The sequence below is a fragment of the Pteropus vampyrus genome, unplaced genomic scaffold (genome assembly GCF_000151845.1).
Source record: "Pteropus vampyrus isolate Shadow unplaced genomic scaffold, Pvam_2.0 Scaffold44, whole genome shotgun sequence".
Lineage (NCBI taxonomy): Eukaryota > Metazoa > Chordata > Mammalia > Chiroptera > Pteropodidae > Pteropus > Pteropus vampyrus.
The window spans coordinates 9,054,858-9,071,136 of record NW_011888825.1 but is presented as its reverse complement, the minus strand read 5'-3'; the positions used below and the strand labels follow the sequence as shown (position 1 = coordinate 9,071,136).

The window sequence follows — 16,279 nt, the reverse complement described above, 5'->3', positions numbered from 1 at the left end:
TGAGCTGCACTCTCCCGCAAGGCACGGTGGTTATGACACGGACAAAATTCTGAAAATCCAGAGGAGGAATCAGGGAAGCAATCAGGGAAGGCTGCCTGAAGAAGGTGACGTTTAAGTCTGGATCGGAAGAGCAAGGAGTTAACTAAGGACAACTGTTTCGGATAATTCATTTATTCAACAAACATTAATTGAGCACCTACCTTGTTCCAGTCCCTGTGCTAGGCCCTGGAGTTTGGGCAGGAGGCAAGAGAAATTTGCGCTCTAGTGCGTTTTGCAGTAGGGGGTCAGAGGAGGAGGCAAAGAAATAAATACCATCTCACCAACTGGGCTCAGAGCTACTGAGGAAGAGTATCATGAAGGGAGGTGAAAGGCGCCCTGTGCTAGTCTGTAGGAGGTGGTCAATAAGGGCTTCCCTGAGAAGAAGGCGTTGGGATGACTGCTGAAGCGTCAGCTCCCATTACTTAAGCAAAGAGGGAGAGGTGGAAAGGAATTCCAGATGGAGAGAACAGCAAGCGCAAAGGTTGGAAGTTAGGAGGATACAGGAAAGTCCTGCTGTTAGAGCTAAGACTGCCAGGGTACAGTGGACTAGTAGCTCCATTTGATCAATGAGGCCAGTGAGAATCAAGGCAGTGAAATGACTTGCCTAAGTGGTGAAGCAGGGATTTAAACTGGGAATGCAAGGATGCAGGGACATGAGCTCCTAGCCACAGAAGTCTCCATGGCTTTTAAAGCAGACACACTGCTGTACATTCCCCCAGGAACAGCTGCCAGCCTCCCCTGCAGTAACCATTACCAGGCTGCCGGACCACCAGAGGCAGGTGCTAACAGAGTGGAGACAGCCAGTTGTTGTTAGGAGATGCTGCCCTGGGAGAGGCAGCAGCGGAAATTGTCGTGGGATGGTGGAGGCTGTGGTGGCCATGATGTGGTTTCTCCAGGGTCCCTGTGGTAGCAGCCTGGGCACTGTGCCTGTCTCCTGTGGCTTCTTCACCCACAGAGAGCCCTCACTGGGGCATGTTCTCGTTCCCAGAGCTTGGGCTGGGGCTGGGAGCCCTGATGGGACTCTTCTCAGTTCCTGGAGACCTCTCACTCTTCACCTCTTGGGAGAGTGGGGCTGATGTTTTATAGAAGAAACTCAGGTTCAGAAAGGGACCATGACCAGTCCAGGACCACACAGCAGAAGGGCCGTGCCAAGCGTCCACAGCTATTGGTGCTGCCCCTTCCCTGTCTCATTTCCTCCTTTTCTCCTAAAGGTGATTATTGGGATCACTTCCAGAAACTTGCACTTGAGTCCTTGTTCTCAGTGGGCTTCTGGAGGTGCCAAATGAAGACATTTAGTCAAATGTAATTGAGCTCCTACCCGGAGCCCTACCCCCAGGCACATGGAACAGGCTCCAAGAGTGTTATTTATAGCCCCTAATAGAGCCCCCATTTAAGAGAGTTATCTACATGGAGGGATCCTGTAAGAGTGCAGACTTTGGGATCAGATCCCTAGTCTACCACTTACCCAATCTGTGAGCTGTGTTACTTCACCTTTTTGTGCCTCAGTTTCCTCACTAGGTTAATGGGATCATGATGGTGCCTTCCTCACTGGATTTGCATGAAGGTTAAAATGAAATAACTTAAGGAAGTGCTTAGGCAAGGGGCTGCCATGGTGGTCTCTAAGTGGATGGCACTGTTTATGGGGTACCTCCAACATGCTACAACCCTGCACAGAGGAGTCAGCCTCTGAGGCCTGCTCGATCCCTACAGCCACCTGATGAGGCAGGTATTTTCACATTTCCGCTTCACGGATGCCGGATGGAGGTTCAGCAGAATTTAGAGGTTGCCCAGAGTCTCACAGCTGGTAAGAGGTGGTATTGGGACTGGAATCTGGACCAGTCTGAGTCAGACATCCCTGCCCTACCCCCAAGGTAGCTGTGACTCAAGTTTGCAGGAAGAAGGGGAGAAGAGTGGGGTAAGCCGGCACCAAAGTGGAATCCATGACCTTGGTTTTCTCAGAAATGAAAATGCTCTTGGCAACATCTGTACACGGTGTGGTTAGGGCTGGCACAGCTGAGAAGCAGCCAGAAGCAGTCAGTGGCAGGGCCTGGGAGTCACTTAACAGCCAGCTTGACAAGACCGTGGAGAAATGTATGGTCTCTGCATCAGCAGCTGGATTTCAACCTGGACCTTGACACTTCGGTCAGGCCACAGCTGCAACTTGTGCTCAATCCTCTGAAGTGTAGGGGTTACCCAGGCTGACACAGGAGTCCCAAGTCCTCCGGTAATGGAAGAAAGGCAAGTGACTGGGACAAGTGGGTCCCCTGGCCCATCCTGCCTGGAGGTCTATGAGTCTGTGGACTCAGAATTTGGAGGGCTCTGGGGTAAAGCCAGAGCCTGGGCCAGGGAGGGCCTGAACCCCCTGGGTAACCTCTACCTGTAAGCCAGGCAAGGCAAAGCACATACCCTACACAGGAGCTGGTGGCTTGTCCCTCTCCCAGAGCCTGCACACCCTGAGCAGCAGGGACAAACCCTGGCTCATCTGCTGGGTGGATGGAGGTTTTCCAGCCCGGGCCCTGAACTCTACCCACCAGCAGGCACCTGGACTCATGGGTGCAGCCTAGACAGGGGTCAGAGGACATGGTCCAGAGCACTTCTCTGGACCATTCATCTATCCTTTCATTCCCCAAATCTTTTCTTAGCACCCAACTGTGTGCTGGGCCATGATCTAGGTGCTGGGAGCAGAAAGACAGAAAGCCCGGCCCTCTCAGAGGGAAGATAGACAATGAACAGAGAAATCAATGTATAACATAACGTCAAGTAACGATCAATGCTGCAAAGTCCACACAAAGCAGGGAGGAGATGGTGAGAGCTGTTGGGGGAGGGAGAGGAGGGCACCATCTCAGTGGTCAAGAGATAGACCGGAGGGAATGGAAGGGCATTTGGATGTCTGGGGGAAGGGTATTCCAGGCAGAGGGAACAGTGAGGGGCCTTGTGAGGGAGGCTCAGTGTGGGATGAGGAAGAGTGGGGGCAGGGCATGCAGGGCCTTCTAGTCATGAAGGAGCAATGGATTTGATGCTAAGTGTGATGCAGAGCCTGGGAAGGTTTGGGAAGAGGTGACACAGTCTCATTTGGTCTTGCCAGCAACTACCTACCAGCAAGGGGCAGGGCCCTTGAAATGCAGTGAGGAAGGTGAGGTGCTGAGAGCCTTCCTGCCGACATCTGAGGTCTTCCAGCACAGAGTTGCAACTGGAACCTGGCTCCCACCCCAATCTGCTGTTTGTGTGAGGTGCTGGTGCAGCTTATAAGCTCCTCTCCACCTGACCATACTTGGTTAACCAGAGGCTGACAGAATGGCTTCCACCAGGGATGTCTTGTCTTCTAACCTTTACTCAACAATCAGACATTAGGCTCTATGGCCAGAACCTTGTAGGGTTAGGAGACAAAGATAAGTCAGGGCCAGTCTTGGCCCTCCCTCAAGAAGCTACAAGACCACAGAGTGACAGAACCTAAACTGTCTGTCACCACCCAGGAGGCAGGTCCTAGGAAGGCAAGTAGCCAGAAAAAGCCCTGAACATGGCCATTAGAGTAGGCTCCCAGGGCAAGATGCCTACTGAATCCTCCAAGCCTGTTAGAACTCAGCCAGGCCAACTGCTGAGAGGAGTGGAGAGGGAGCTCCAGGCAGAGGGAACAGCATGCACAGAAGCTCTGAGTTGAGCATGGCAGACTGCCTAAGAACCCCCAGATCATTGGTGGGGCTACAGTACAGGACAGTGAGGGAGCATTGCCAACATCAGAGCCCAGAGAGGGTAATCCCTTCCCCACTGTGGAGCTCAGTCCCTAATCTAGTCAAGGGACGATCACAAGAAAACAGTGAGACAGGGGATGGGAAGGGGCTCAGGGAGGGCCTTGGGCTGGTTGGGCTGGTCCCAGCTGGCAACTTGTCCCTCCTGCCTCTGTTAGAGCGTGTGGGAGGCTCAGATCCAGCAGTCCAGATGAAGAGAACTGAGATGCGATTTTGTTCTCATCTTTTTTTCAGTGTCTCTCAGATAAGCACATTTATGAAATTTATGATAATATTTGTTTTATGGCCTTAATTTGTATTTCCTTCAGATTAAAGATGAAGGAAGAGAGAGAAAGAGGAAGGGAGGAAATGAGGGGGGAGGGGGAAATACGGAAGGGGAAACAGGGGCAGAAAAAAAGAAAAAGATTTGAGGAAAAAATTTTTTTTTTGCATTTTTCTGGAGTAATACATCTCAACTTTTGCGTTTTCTCACCCCTGGCAGTCACTGGCATCCTGCCCTCTTTTGGGACCCCCATATCTTGGCCTTTTAACTGTGTCTGTGTGAAATTCCCCCGTAGCCTGGTGGCCCCTGGGACAGTCCTGCTTCAACACCAGTCCCCAGCATCACACAGTAGGGGCTCAGGAAACTGGTGGTTGAATGAATGAGTGGAGATGAGTGGGAGGAGAAGGCAGCAGGGAGAACCAGTCTGGAGATGTGTTTCAATGTCTCTGGATAGACTGGTAGATCCTGATACTCCACTCTATCAGCCTTGGCCTAGGGCACCTTCCAGCCCCAAGCTGGCCCTCTTGGATTCTTCCAACAACACTGAGTTATGAGTGAATAAGTGTCTACTCTGTGCTGGGCTCTGGACTACATGCTTTCCATCCATCATCTCAGTACCATGAAGTGATAGTACTGGTCTCATTTTACAGGTAAAGAAGTTAGAGGCTCAAGGAGGAGCAGAAGTAGTGACTTGTACGAGGTCACCTAGCTGAGAAGTGACCAAGTCTAGATTCAAACCCAGGCCTCCCTGTCCCCAGTATCTGTGTGTTTTAACCACTGGTATGGCCCCTATACAAGACCAGATTATGACTGTGTCTTTGCAAATGGAAGAGCATCCACATGGAAAGGCTGGAAAATTCAAGCAATTTTCCCAACATATCAGAAAATTTTATTTCTCCTCCCCCTTCTAAAAAGTCCTGGCTTCTCTTAGTGTTTCAACTTTTTTATCCATGAGATGGGCCAGTAATCCTGACTGGCCTCCTCCTTGTTTTGTGTGAGAATACTTGTGGGAGGACCAGCTGATGGGTGCTCCTGATTCTCTGGGGATCAGCCAGGGGTGTGGGTCCCAAAGCTCTGCACAGCTCTGCACAACCTCACGCAGGCACATGTAATTCCCTGCTGCACAGCACTTCCATATCTTGTATAATCTGAGCCATTTTAAATAGACAAGGCAGGAGTTATCACTATCCTGTCCATTTTAGAGTCAAAAAACAAAAACAAAAACCTGAGGCTCAGAAAGGCAGAGCGATATGCCTGAGGTCACAGAGCTGCTAAGTCCTACCTTGCACCTTGGTCTCAGGCATTCCAAATCTCTGTGCTTTTGCACATAGCACTATCACATTAGGTTGTTTTCAGTCTTCTCGGCCTCCTCAGGTTGCTCTGGAACCTTTCAGGCTGCAGGCTCTCTACTCAGGCCCACCCTTTTTTCTTCTGGGGAGAAAGAATGGGAATCAAGACTCTGGAAGTATAGCAGAAAGGGAGGAGCAGAGCAACAGGGCAGCTGAATATCTTCCCCTATTACCCTCACATGACTCTGGCAGAGATCGAATGATGGGCACAGGGTCAAGAAACATATATGACAGGTTGGAAAACTTGGGTCCTCAAAAAGGTGAAATTGCTTCATGAGCGGAAGAGCTGGGGTTTGAAACCTGGCTTTCTGATTCCCAATTTCATTCCTCTGGCATTGAAGGGGACCATACACCTTGAGAGTTGACTGTCATCTCAGTCTTGACTTGGACTTTTTTACCCAAGATAACCAGCAGATGCTGACAAAAGAGTGTGATGGAGTCCAGGAGTGGTCAGGAGCAGAGAACGGTCCCCAGGATGGTGACAAGTCTTCTATTTCTGCTTCTTGGTATCAAAGACAGCAGCATTTTTGAAATACAAGCAGAAAGCGATTTGCTATTACACATATAATATGGTTGGAAGGGCACTAGGTGAATAAAACTAAGATTTAACATGACTTCGACAAATATTTATTAAGAGCTGAATCGATATCAAGAAGTAATAGAGAAGCACTCAGAACGGGGAGAGTATCTCCAAGCTAAGTCTTGTTACATTACTTTATTAATGGAGGCACAGTGTAGGGACATCTGTTTATTAGTCTGTGCATGATTTAAAACAGGGATGGAGAAGGTATCAGGTAGAGTTCTTTGGTTGAGAGCAACAGAAATGGATTCTGGTTAACTAAAGAAAAAATAGTGGGAAATTTAGTAGAAGGAAATAGAGTAACTCAGAGAATCAAGGCGAGGTTTGGAGAGGTCACCTCTCAAGGCAGCTCCAGGATCTCAGAAGCAAGAACTGATGAGCAAGCTTTTGAGGATGACACTGCTGTGAGTAGTCCACAAAGGGAAGACAGAGGCTGAGCAGTTAATTCACTGGAGGACCTTTCCAGGTGGCTAGGATGTTGGCTGATAGCATCCAAACTCTCAGAGATGTCACCTGCGATGGCAAGTGGGACATGACTGAATAAGAAGTAATTTTGCCTAAGTAAACTTCAAATCTTATCTTCAAGTCTGAGAATCCAATATAGGTTGGGGATAGCTGGCCTTGCAGTAACCTATAGACAAAACTCTGCAATTGCTCTTAGAGAGCCTCTGTAAGGAATCTGCAGGCGTGCAAAGACATATGATAAAGGACACACTGTATGTGGTGTTGTTTCTAGAAACAGAATGCAGGGGATAATGTCCACCATTCATTGAGGACTGGTTAAATACACTAAGCGATTATACATGAGGCAGTTCTCTTCATGCTGAAGTGAAAGAATCTCCAAGAAATACACCATTAAGTGAAAAGAAGAAGTTACCATTTGTGTAGAATAGGGTGGGGGGTGGTAGATACGTATAAGCCTGTAAGTACGTATAGAATCCTCATGACACTGTAACAGCGGATATCTCCAGGGAGGGGGACTGCAGGTCTGGAGGAACAGCCGGAGGGACACTTGTTTTCACTGTATGTCCTGATGTACTGTTTGAGCTTTTTATATGCATGTATTAAAAAAAAAAAACTTTAGCATGATTTTAGATTTATAGAAAAGTTGCATACATAGCACAGAGAGTTCTCCTCTATTCTTGTACGCCAATCACTGCACATTACCGTGGTCCCTTTGTCAAAACAAAGAAATTAACATTGGTACAATACTATTAACTATGCTATAGAAATTTTTGAGATTTCACCAGTTTTTCTACCAATCTCTCTCTTCTATCGTAGGATCCTATCCAGGATACCACATTGTATTGTGTTGTGTTCTTAGTCTCCTCTAGTTGGTGAAAGTTTCTTAATCTCTCTTGTGCTTCATGACCATGATGGTTTTGAATTGTACTAGCCAGGTATCCGTAGAATGTAGGTATGTATTTTTTTAAATGTTTTTAAAGATATTTATTAAATAAAAACAGAAATAGAGGAGAGAAACAAAGAGAAAAAGAGATATGGAAAGAAAGAGAAGGAATATGAATAAATGAAAGAAAGAAGAGATAAAAGAAATAGACTGAGGTTTCTCTCAAAAGAGAACTTTGCTTGAGGCAACAGTGAATATGTCCTTCCAGAAAGCTAGGATGAGGCCAGCCTGACCCAACATCTCTGGCCGCCTTTTCTCTGGGCTGGTCTAAACTGGAGGTATTAAGAATTGTCTCTGTGGGAGTGAAAGAGAGAGCTCCTAGCAGCTTCAGGCTTCCACAGTCCTTGCCGCCTATAATCGCAGAAGCGGAGAAGGCCAATTTCTTAATAGTTTTAGCTAAAATCCTGGAGAAAGCTCTTATTGGCTGGGCTTCGGTCACATGCCCATCACTGACTCAATCACTATTGCCATGGAGATGGGCTTTCTAATTGGCCATCCAGGGATAAGTCCACCCTGGACTGCTAAGGAGGAGAGTTGTTCTTCATATCTGTAGAGCAGGCATAAATATATGTTCACAGCGCCTTCCAGCTATTCTCTCCTGACTCACCCTTTGCTTCTTTCTTCCATGCATCCTGCTGTCCAGCTAAACAGCACCACTGGTCTGTGATTTTCCACCTCCTGGTCTTTGCTCAGCCTGTTCCCTAACTTGGGTTGCTTTCCTCCACTTTCTGCATAGCTAATAATTATCCATCCTTAAAGACCCAGAGTTAATGCTCCTCTTATGGGCAGACTTCTCTGTTAGCATTTTGAGGGTTATGTTTCAACTCTCCATCCAAGCCAAAAACTTTATGAAGATAAAGTGCGTTCGACTTGTCTGTCAATTTTTTTGAAGAAGCAAGCATGGTACTTTGGCATCTCTAGGCCATGGCGCAAGTCTCTGGCGGAATAGTAGCATGCATATTTCAGAGGAGGGGTGCTTTGAAGGAGAACACAGTGGACTACCCCAGAAGATGCCAGTTCCTAACTCCCATGGACTTGGGTGAAAAGCTCAACCCTGCTGCTCACCTGCTGGGCCACCAGCTATTGCACCTCTTTGTGCCTCACTTCGCTTCTCTATAAAATGGTGAAAACAAGTGTATCTGTCTCACAGGGTGGTGGTGACCGTTCCTTGAAATAATGTGTATAGGATGTTTGTCCTTATGGATTCAAGAAAACATTTAAAAAATGGCCTTTCTTCATTGGAATCTTCATTGTTGTAGGGGGAAAAGAAGATAAAAGGTCAATAAGAAACAGAAATGTGTCATAAGAGTAGAAATTATATATCATTAAATGGATGCTGTTTTTATAGTTACACATACTACTCTAGAGAGGAAAACTGATACAGATCATTGAAATTTGTTTTTGATGAGAGCTTGAGAAGTAAAGCATTATGTAAATCTCAAGCAGTAAAATCAGTTTACTGACTGAGTTAGAAAATGCTGTAAGTATAAAGCCTGAAGCTTTCAAAAATTAAATGAAAACTCTTTGGAAATGGGTTGATGATCATTATTGTCAGGAATCTGGGTATAAAAGTCAATTGGCTAAGGGAAAAAAGAGAGCTCATTAGAATAGTGGGCATTGTTGTACCCCTCTCTGCATTTGTTCCCCTCCCATGACTCTGCCCCCAACTCCATGGTTGAGCCCTGATTGACCTAAGCCAATCACCTTTATTCCTCACATCAAACTCCCCACATTTGGCTCAGGAATGGGCAGAGGATCCAAGATCTTCCAATCAGAACAAACCTCAGGTATTAGTTTGCTGGTTGGGAAAAAGAGACAATTTGTTCTTTGCGTGGTATAGCTACAGATATGAATCATGGATCTGCTGCAGCCAATTTATAGCCAGTCAAGACATCAGCAAAGGAAAATGATGACATGCCTAGGAAGCATATGTCAAAGAAATGGAGTCAGAATCCATGATCATACTGTACCTGAAGCCATAGCTCTTGATATTTTAGTTAAATGAGCCAATTGATTCTGATTATCATTTAAGCCAGTTCGATTTTTTTTCTATCAAAATAGTTCCAACTGACATGTTGGCTTGTATGCTAAAAAGTCTGGGTGAAAGCTTCAGGCATCGCTGGTTCAAGGTGCTGTCAGCAGAAATCTGTCTTTTCTCTCGTCTCTGCCCCTCTTTGTGTTGGCTTCATTCTCAGCCTGGCTTTCCCAGTATAGAGCTGCTCCAGGCTTATATTACATTAGCTCAGAAACCTGATGGAAAGAGAAGTGGGTTTTTTTGTTGTTTTTTGTTTTTTTCAATGGTTTCTATAGAAGTCCTGGACCTGGTGCTCACTGGCCTGTCTTAAGTCATGTACTCATTCCTGAATCAATCACTATGACCATGGAGAGATGTTCTGATTGGCTAAGACTTTGTTATACACCCACCCCTGGATCTGGAGGCGAGGGGAATCTCTCCCCGCAGCCTACTCAAATCCTCTCAAGAGTTTGGCTTTGTAAATAGACAGGCCTGGGTTTTCCAGCATTGACAGGTTTTAGCTGTGTGATCATGGGCAAATAGTTGAATCTCTCTGAACCTCATCTGTAAATTAAGGATAACAGTGGTCTTAAACTCAGGATTGTGATGAGGAGGAAATGAGATAATCCATGCAAAGCTCACTACTTTGTTGTTATTGTTAGTATTACTACTATTTCCTAGTTCTGGTACCTCCACTTCCAGAAAGTCTTCCTTGATCACCCCCTCCACACAAACTAGAAGGAAACTTCCTTCTTGAACTCTCACAGCCCTTTCTTTTGCGATTTTCTATGTGATTTCAGTGTTTCAGTTTCTGCTCGTGTTCATGACTCTTCTGCCTTATTAGACTTTCAGCCCCAAGAGGGGCCAAAATAGCTTCATCTGTGTATCTTCATAAGGATCACTGCTAACACCTGTCTAGGGCTTTACAGTTTCCAAAGCATTTCCTCTTCTGTTTTTCCATTCTGAACCAAAGTGCAATCCCACAAAGTGGGATTATTACCACTTTGCAGATGGGGAAATTGAGGCAGCAGTGGAGACAGAGCAGTGACATGGCCAAGCTTTGCAACAAATCAGTGGACAAGAAATCAGGTGTTTTTGGAATCCTAGCACAGGGCTCTTTTTGCTGGACAATGGTTTTGAATCTAGATTCACCCCTGGGACCTCTTTCTCCACCTTGACTCAGTGATTCTTTTCGCTCAGTATACCCTTTTTCCCTGCCTGAAGAGCCTTTCCCCCTGAAGCCCTCCTTCTCTAACTCCAGAGACATCTCTGGCCCTCACAGCCATCTCTTTCTGCTTCTGAAACACACCACTCAAGCCAGCCCCAATCAATCTGCATCATTATGCATCTGGAACCAAACTCCAAACCCTAGAAAGGGCAGATGACCATGTTTGCTCCAGCCCTGTGCCCTGGGACTGCTTTGGGCCTGGGCAAAGTGTCTGGCTTATCCTGTACCCTACTCTGCAAGACTGTTTACATGCTGTGGACTCAGCAGTACCTGGGTATGAATCCCGGCACTGCAATGTGCTACCTCTAATTTTTCATCTGTAAAATGAGAATAGAGCTGCTGACCTCAAGGGCTACTCTTGAGGATGCATTTGGAGAGAGAAATGAGAGAGGGTGATATCTTTCAAAGGGGGTGCAGGAAGGAGAAATGATTTCAAGGAATGCCAGAATGTCCCCTCTGCCCTTGCACATGAGTGGTGATCTTCCAGTCTCCGGAGGCCCTCTCCTCCGCCCTAGCCTGGCTCAATCTTTAGCTCTCTAACTCACTTCCTAGGCTGTAGTTAGCTCATCATCTCTTTATCTGCATCTGGTTCTCTTTTCTAAGCTTGCATCTTATCTCTGTGACTATACAGACTTGGTAGCTGGATGGGGAAGTGAATGTGTTCTGCATGAAGAAAAATCAGCCCAAATAACAAAGACCTGGCATCTTCCCAAGCCTCAATTTCTTGGTCTATAAAATGTGGACAATTAGAATGTTCACCTTGTAAGGCTGTGTTGAGGTTTTAGGCCAGCGCTATTCAGTGTGTCACCATCTAGCCACATGTGGCTATTTAAATATATTAATTAAAGTTAAATAAGGTCTTAAAAATTCAGCTCCTTGGTCACATTAGCCACATTTCAAGTGCTTACATGTGGATGGCAGACCTAGAGAACATTTCCATCATTGCAGGAAGTTCGACCGGGTAGCACTGGTTTAGATAATTTGTGCAAAGCACTCAAGCCTGCCCTGGGCACCTGCTGTGTGTTGGCATAATTCAACTGAAGTTGCAAACTTTTTCAAGCCAGGGGCCATGATTTCATGTAAGGCTCTGCTCTCCTGGACCAAGTTCAAAACAGGAGGCTCAGGTTCCTGCCTCAAGGCAGACAACAGAAGGTTTAATTTAGTCTCCTGGTGGAGAATGGACACTGAGCAGTGGGAGCGACATTGAACAGTGGGAGAGCAGCGAACTTTTGGGAGGGGTTTCTAGCATCTAGAACCAAGGAAGAACTTTTTAAAGAAGAAAATGGCCTGTGGGTTTGCAAATGTATTAGTTTCCTTCCCTCTCTCTTCTTCCTCCCCTCTCTTTTCTTCTTCTCTCTTCTCCCTCTTATATTTTTGCCGGAGAAGGGAAGTCTAGATCCTAGCTTGTGAGAACAGAAGGGATGCCTTGATCCATCTGGCTCCTTCATACAAGGCTCAGAGAAGTGCAGTGACTTGCCTAAATTCCCTTAGAAAGTGATGTAGAGTGGAAGTTCTGGACACAGCTTCCCTGAAACCAGAGTTTGGCACAGTGTTGATGTCACTCCAGCAACAGGAATGGTGCTGTCCGCCAACCCAGCAAGTCCTGATCCACCCCTAGACCCCACTATGAGGGGTCTGTGCTGATGCCCACCTTGACTGGAGCAGGTTAGCTGTGAGGTCTTGAGAACCTCTCCAGCTTTGCCTGTCCTCCTGCTTTGTTTTTGTCTTCTATGTCAAGTACCATGCTTGGTACACAGTTGCCTTGTGGCGCTGGTTGCACCAAAGGGAAGAGGTCGTTCCTGTTACTCCTGTCAGAGTGTAAGGCCCTGTGAAGGGGCGAGCCTTCACCAGGTGTATCTAAAAACCCTTCATGTCAGGGCTATGTTGAGCCAAGGGACCCCATCTTTTTAGTGCCTCCATCCCTTTGGCAGTCTAGCAAAGCCTATGCATCTCTTCTCAGAATAATTTTTGAGTGTGTTTTATTGTAATATAACACACATACATTAAAGTGCACACATCTAAAGTGTACGTCAGCGAATTTTCACAAAGTGAACACACTGTGACCCCGGCACCCAGCTCAAGAAACCGAGCGTGACCAGCGCCCCAGCAGTCCCCTGGCCCCTGCTAGGAACCGCCTTCCAAGAGAGACCTCTATCCGAAAACTGTTTACTAACGCATATTGCAAGTGTAAGAATGTGAGTTTTAGCTTAGGATGGGGCGGTCCGTGTGTGTGAGGGAGAGTGGTGAGGTGTGTGAGGAGTTGCGGTATGTACATGAGATGAGGGGATTTGTGGGGGACCTGAGTGCGTGGGTTCGAGTATGAATTTGCCAGCGTATGTGTGACGGTTGGGGGTCCCCGGGACGCGTCTGCGGGGTTTGGGGGGTTTGTTTAGGGGATCCGGCGTAGGCGGGGACGGGGCGGGGCTACGGGGCGGGGCGGGGCGGGGCGGGCGGGCGCGCGCACGCAGTCGGCGCGCCCCCTCCCGGCCGCCATGTTGGCTGGTGTGTGGGTGTCAAACTGAGCTAGACGCGGTGGCGGCGGCGGCGGCTCCGCGGGCTCCTGTCGCTCCCGCCTCCCCAGCGCTGCTGGCGGCCGCAGCCGCGCAACCCGGCCGGCCCGGAGGAGCGGAGGTGAGCCGGGGCCCGCGGGGCTCGGGGACCGGAGCGGGGCCTCAGGGCGCGGACCCTCCCCCTCCCCCAGGGGGCGGGCGTCCCCAGAACAGAGGCTTCCCCAGAATCAGCCCCGCACAGCATGCACCCCGCTGCTCAAGCTGGATCTCCACCTCGGGAAGGACCCCCTTTCTTCCAACCGGGCCCCGCCCCACGGGCTGGAGGGTAGCCCCCTCCCCAGGTGGATCCCTTTCCGCTGCTGGGACCCCCCACCGTCACCCCATTTCGCTATCTGGGAGCTCTTCCTTTTACATCCTCGGAGTCTGGGGCTCCCCTTACTCCCATCCCAGATCGGGGAGCCCCTCAAGGCCCTCACTTTCACTACCTTTCTGCTTGGAATAACCCCGCCCGGCCTCTCCAGAGCACTTTCCGCCCCTCCCCGGGCCAGGTGCCCCTTTCCTCCAGAGCCGAGTCTGGTCTCACTCCTACCCCCGTGCAGAGCCCAGACCCCTTTCCCTCCAGGAATCGGAGGAGGGGTGCCCTGTGTCCAGGATCCCGCCTGTCTCCTCTCCGCTTGGATCTGGAGCGGGGCCCCTTCTCCCCAGGGACCAGGTTCTCCTAACCCCACCCCCACAGCACAGCGGGGCCGGGGGCGGCAGAGCCAGGCTCCAGCTGCCTTTTGTTCCGCGTGGGATGGCAGAGACCCCGCCTGGCCGTCCTATTTGGCTAATCAGGGTGGGTGCATGGGTGCGTGGGAGCCGACCTCTTCCAGGAGACCCTTCCTCTCTTTCCCGGTGGGGCGGCTCCCCAGCAGCCGAGCGCGTTGGGAGAGGCTGGCCCTTCTAGAGGAGTCCGTGCCAACAGGTTTTTGTTTGTGACCTGGAGTTGGCCAAGTGGCTTTGAGGGATGGACAGTTTGCTGTACCCAGAAACCCCAGCAGGGGCCTATGAAAGCCCATTCCTCAGCCCAGGGGCTGCGCGTGGGGCCTCTTCAGAGTTTTGCTGCCCTGGGAATGCACCTGAAGTCTGTGCTTGAAGAGAGGATGGAGCTTAACCATCATTAGGGTTCAGATGAGGGAAGACTGAGGCCCAGAGATGCAGTGATTTGCTCAAGGTCACATAGCAATACCACTGTGGCAGTGCCAGAACTAGAAACTCAGTTTCCAGGGCCTTCGCCACGACATTTTAGACTTTTTTTTTTAAAGAGAGATGTTCAGGATTATCCACCTCCTCTTTTAGTTTTAATATTCACTCAAGAAAATGGGCAGGAAAAGATGAGAAGTATGAATTCTTCATTTCCACCTCCAGAAAATGTCCTGTAAAGAAGGGATTGGAATAGGGGGTTAAAATGATTTTAAAAGGTTAATTTTAATTATCCATGCCTTCCTCTCCCCCTCACATCCCCAATCACATAAGATAATGAAGATTTTGCAGAGCATATGTGCATCTTGTAGCTCTAGATGCCAGATGACAAAATCATATACTGAATCCGGCACAGCAGTGATTGAGTTTGCACTGATAATTTTCATATGTTTTTAAATGAACATCGAAAGGAACTATAGTTTATTTCTGAATAGTATTTGTGTTTAGGACAAGTGATTTTGTTGGAGAAAGCACCAAGATCTTCTCATTTTTTTATCTGTATTTTTATTTTTACATTTTAAAGGTTATTTCTTTAGTTTTAATATTGGGTTAGTCATCCTTATCAGTTTCACTGGGCTATTCTTTTGTAAGCATTGAATGAGATACTGGTTATTAAAGAGTTTGGTAGAGAGTAAATTACTATAAGGCATGATTCAGGACTGCATCCCACAAGTCCCTGGACCAGGAGCAAGTTTGGATTGCCCTCTGGGATGTATTGATCTCTTCTGATTTACCCAGGCTTTTTGCCTCCCTGAACTCTGAGCTTGGCAGGTGGGGAACTCTGTGGAGAACTCTCGCAGCAATGTGTGTTGTGCCAAACACGTGTGTGAGGTGTGAAGACATGTGAAACTTTCAGTGGTGATACCTAGCATGGTGTATGCAGTCTAGAAAAGTGACCCATCCTTTGTAGAAATTCTCTGTAGAAATACAGTTGCGAAGGTGTGGATTTCCTAAGAGTTGGGATTCTGAGGAGTCCTGCAAAAGTAGTTGAGAAGTTTTTGGGACTCTGGTTTGTTTTAATGACTTGGCTTTTTCTGAACTTAAAGGGTAGGTGGTAGTGACTTTCCCTTTCCCTCCTTCTCTAAGATTTCATTAGGAAGAGTGGTAAATTTATGTTCTTTGCGGACTAAAGTGCTAAGAATTTTTGTGCATGGGATTATCATTGTCATACTCTTGGGAAGCGCATTAAATTTTTCAAGCCTTTTGGTAATTGCTCTCACTGTACCCCAGGGCCTTCCTGTCAGATTAATGGGTCATGGAGGTTTTCGTTTTATAGCATGAGTACTTGGTGACCCCTAAACCTTGGAGAAATCAAAAGGCTCAGATTTGGGGAATTTGAGATTTGACTTTGGGGAGGATATGAGGAAATATCTAGTCCTACTCCCTGTTTTCTGCTGGATTTTCAACTCATGTCTTCAGTTTAAACAAACAATTTCTGTCAAGCTTTTGCCAGCCAACTCTACCAGTGTTTGGGCCCCTCTAACTCTACTCTCTAAGCCTCATCACGCTGAACAATCTCTTGGAGCACTTACGTTGTCTGAGTATCTGAGGCTCTTGTGACATTTTGTGACATCTTTGAGACTAATGATTATCCTGTCTTTCTTTACTTCTCTAGTACCAGCTCAGTCTCTGACACACGGTAGGTACTTAGTGAAGGTCTGGGGATGCAAATAAGTAGCCCTGGGGGCAGGAAAACAAACATTTATTGATCTCTTACCTCTTACAGCAGGCTCCACTGTTCTGTCTTGTTCTTGCAAAAACCACTGCTCCTAGTCCAGCAGTCATACGTCATTCACGTGGATATTATTCCCCTTCTGCAGTTGAGGAAACTGAGACCCAGGGGCTTAAGTCATGTGCTCAAGGTTACACACCCAGTAAGTGATGGGCTGGGATTTTAACAA

General features: G+C 47.7%; 1 protein-coding gene across 4 annotated transcripts in view; it reads left to right on the top strand.

The window, feature by feature from the left end:
* Nucleotides 1-13,106: 13,106 nt before the first annotated feature.
* The window catches only part of EPN2 (epsin 2), a 79,974-nt gene continuing 76,801 nt past the window's right edge, over nucleotides 13,107-16,279 (top strand). For all 4 annotated transcript variants that reach the window (XM_011359048.2, XM_011359044.2, XM_011359047.2 and 1 more), the window contains exon 1: nucleotides 13,107-13,257. The gene's annotated coding sequence lies outside the window, so the exon portion shown is untranslated. The remainder of the gene's footprint in view (nucleotides 13,258-16,279) is intronic.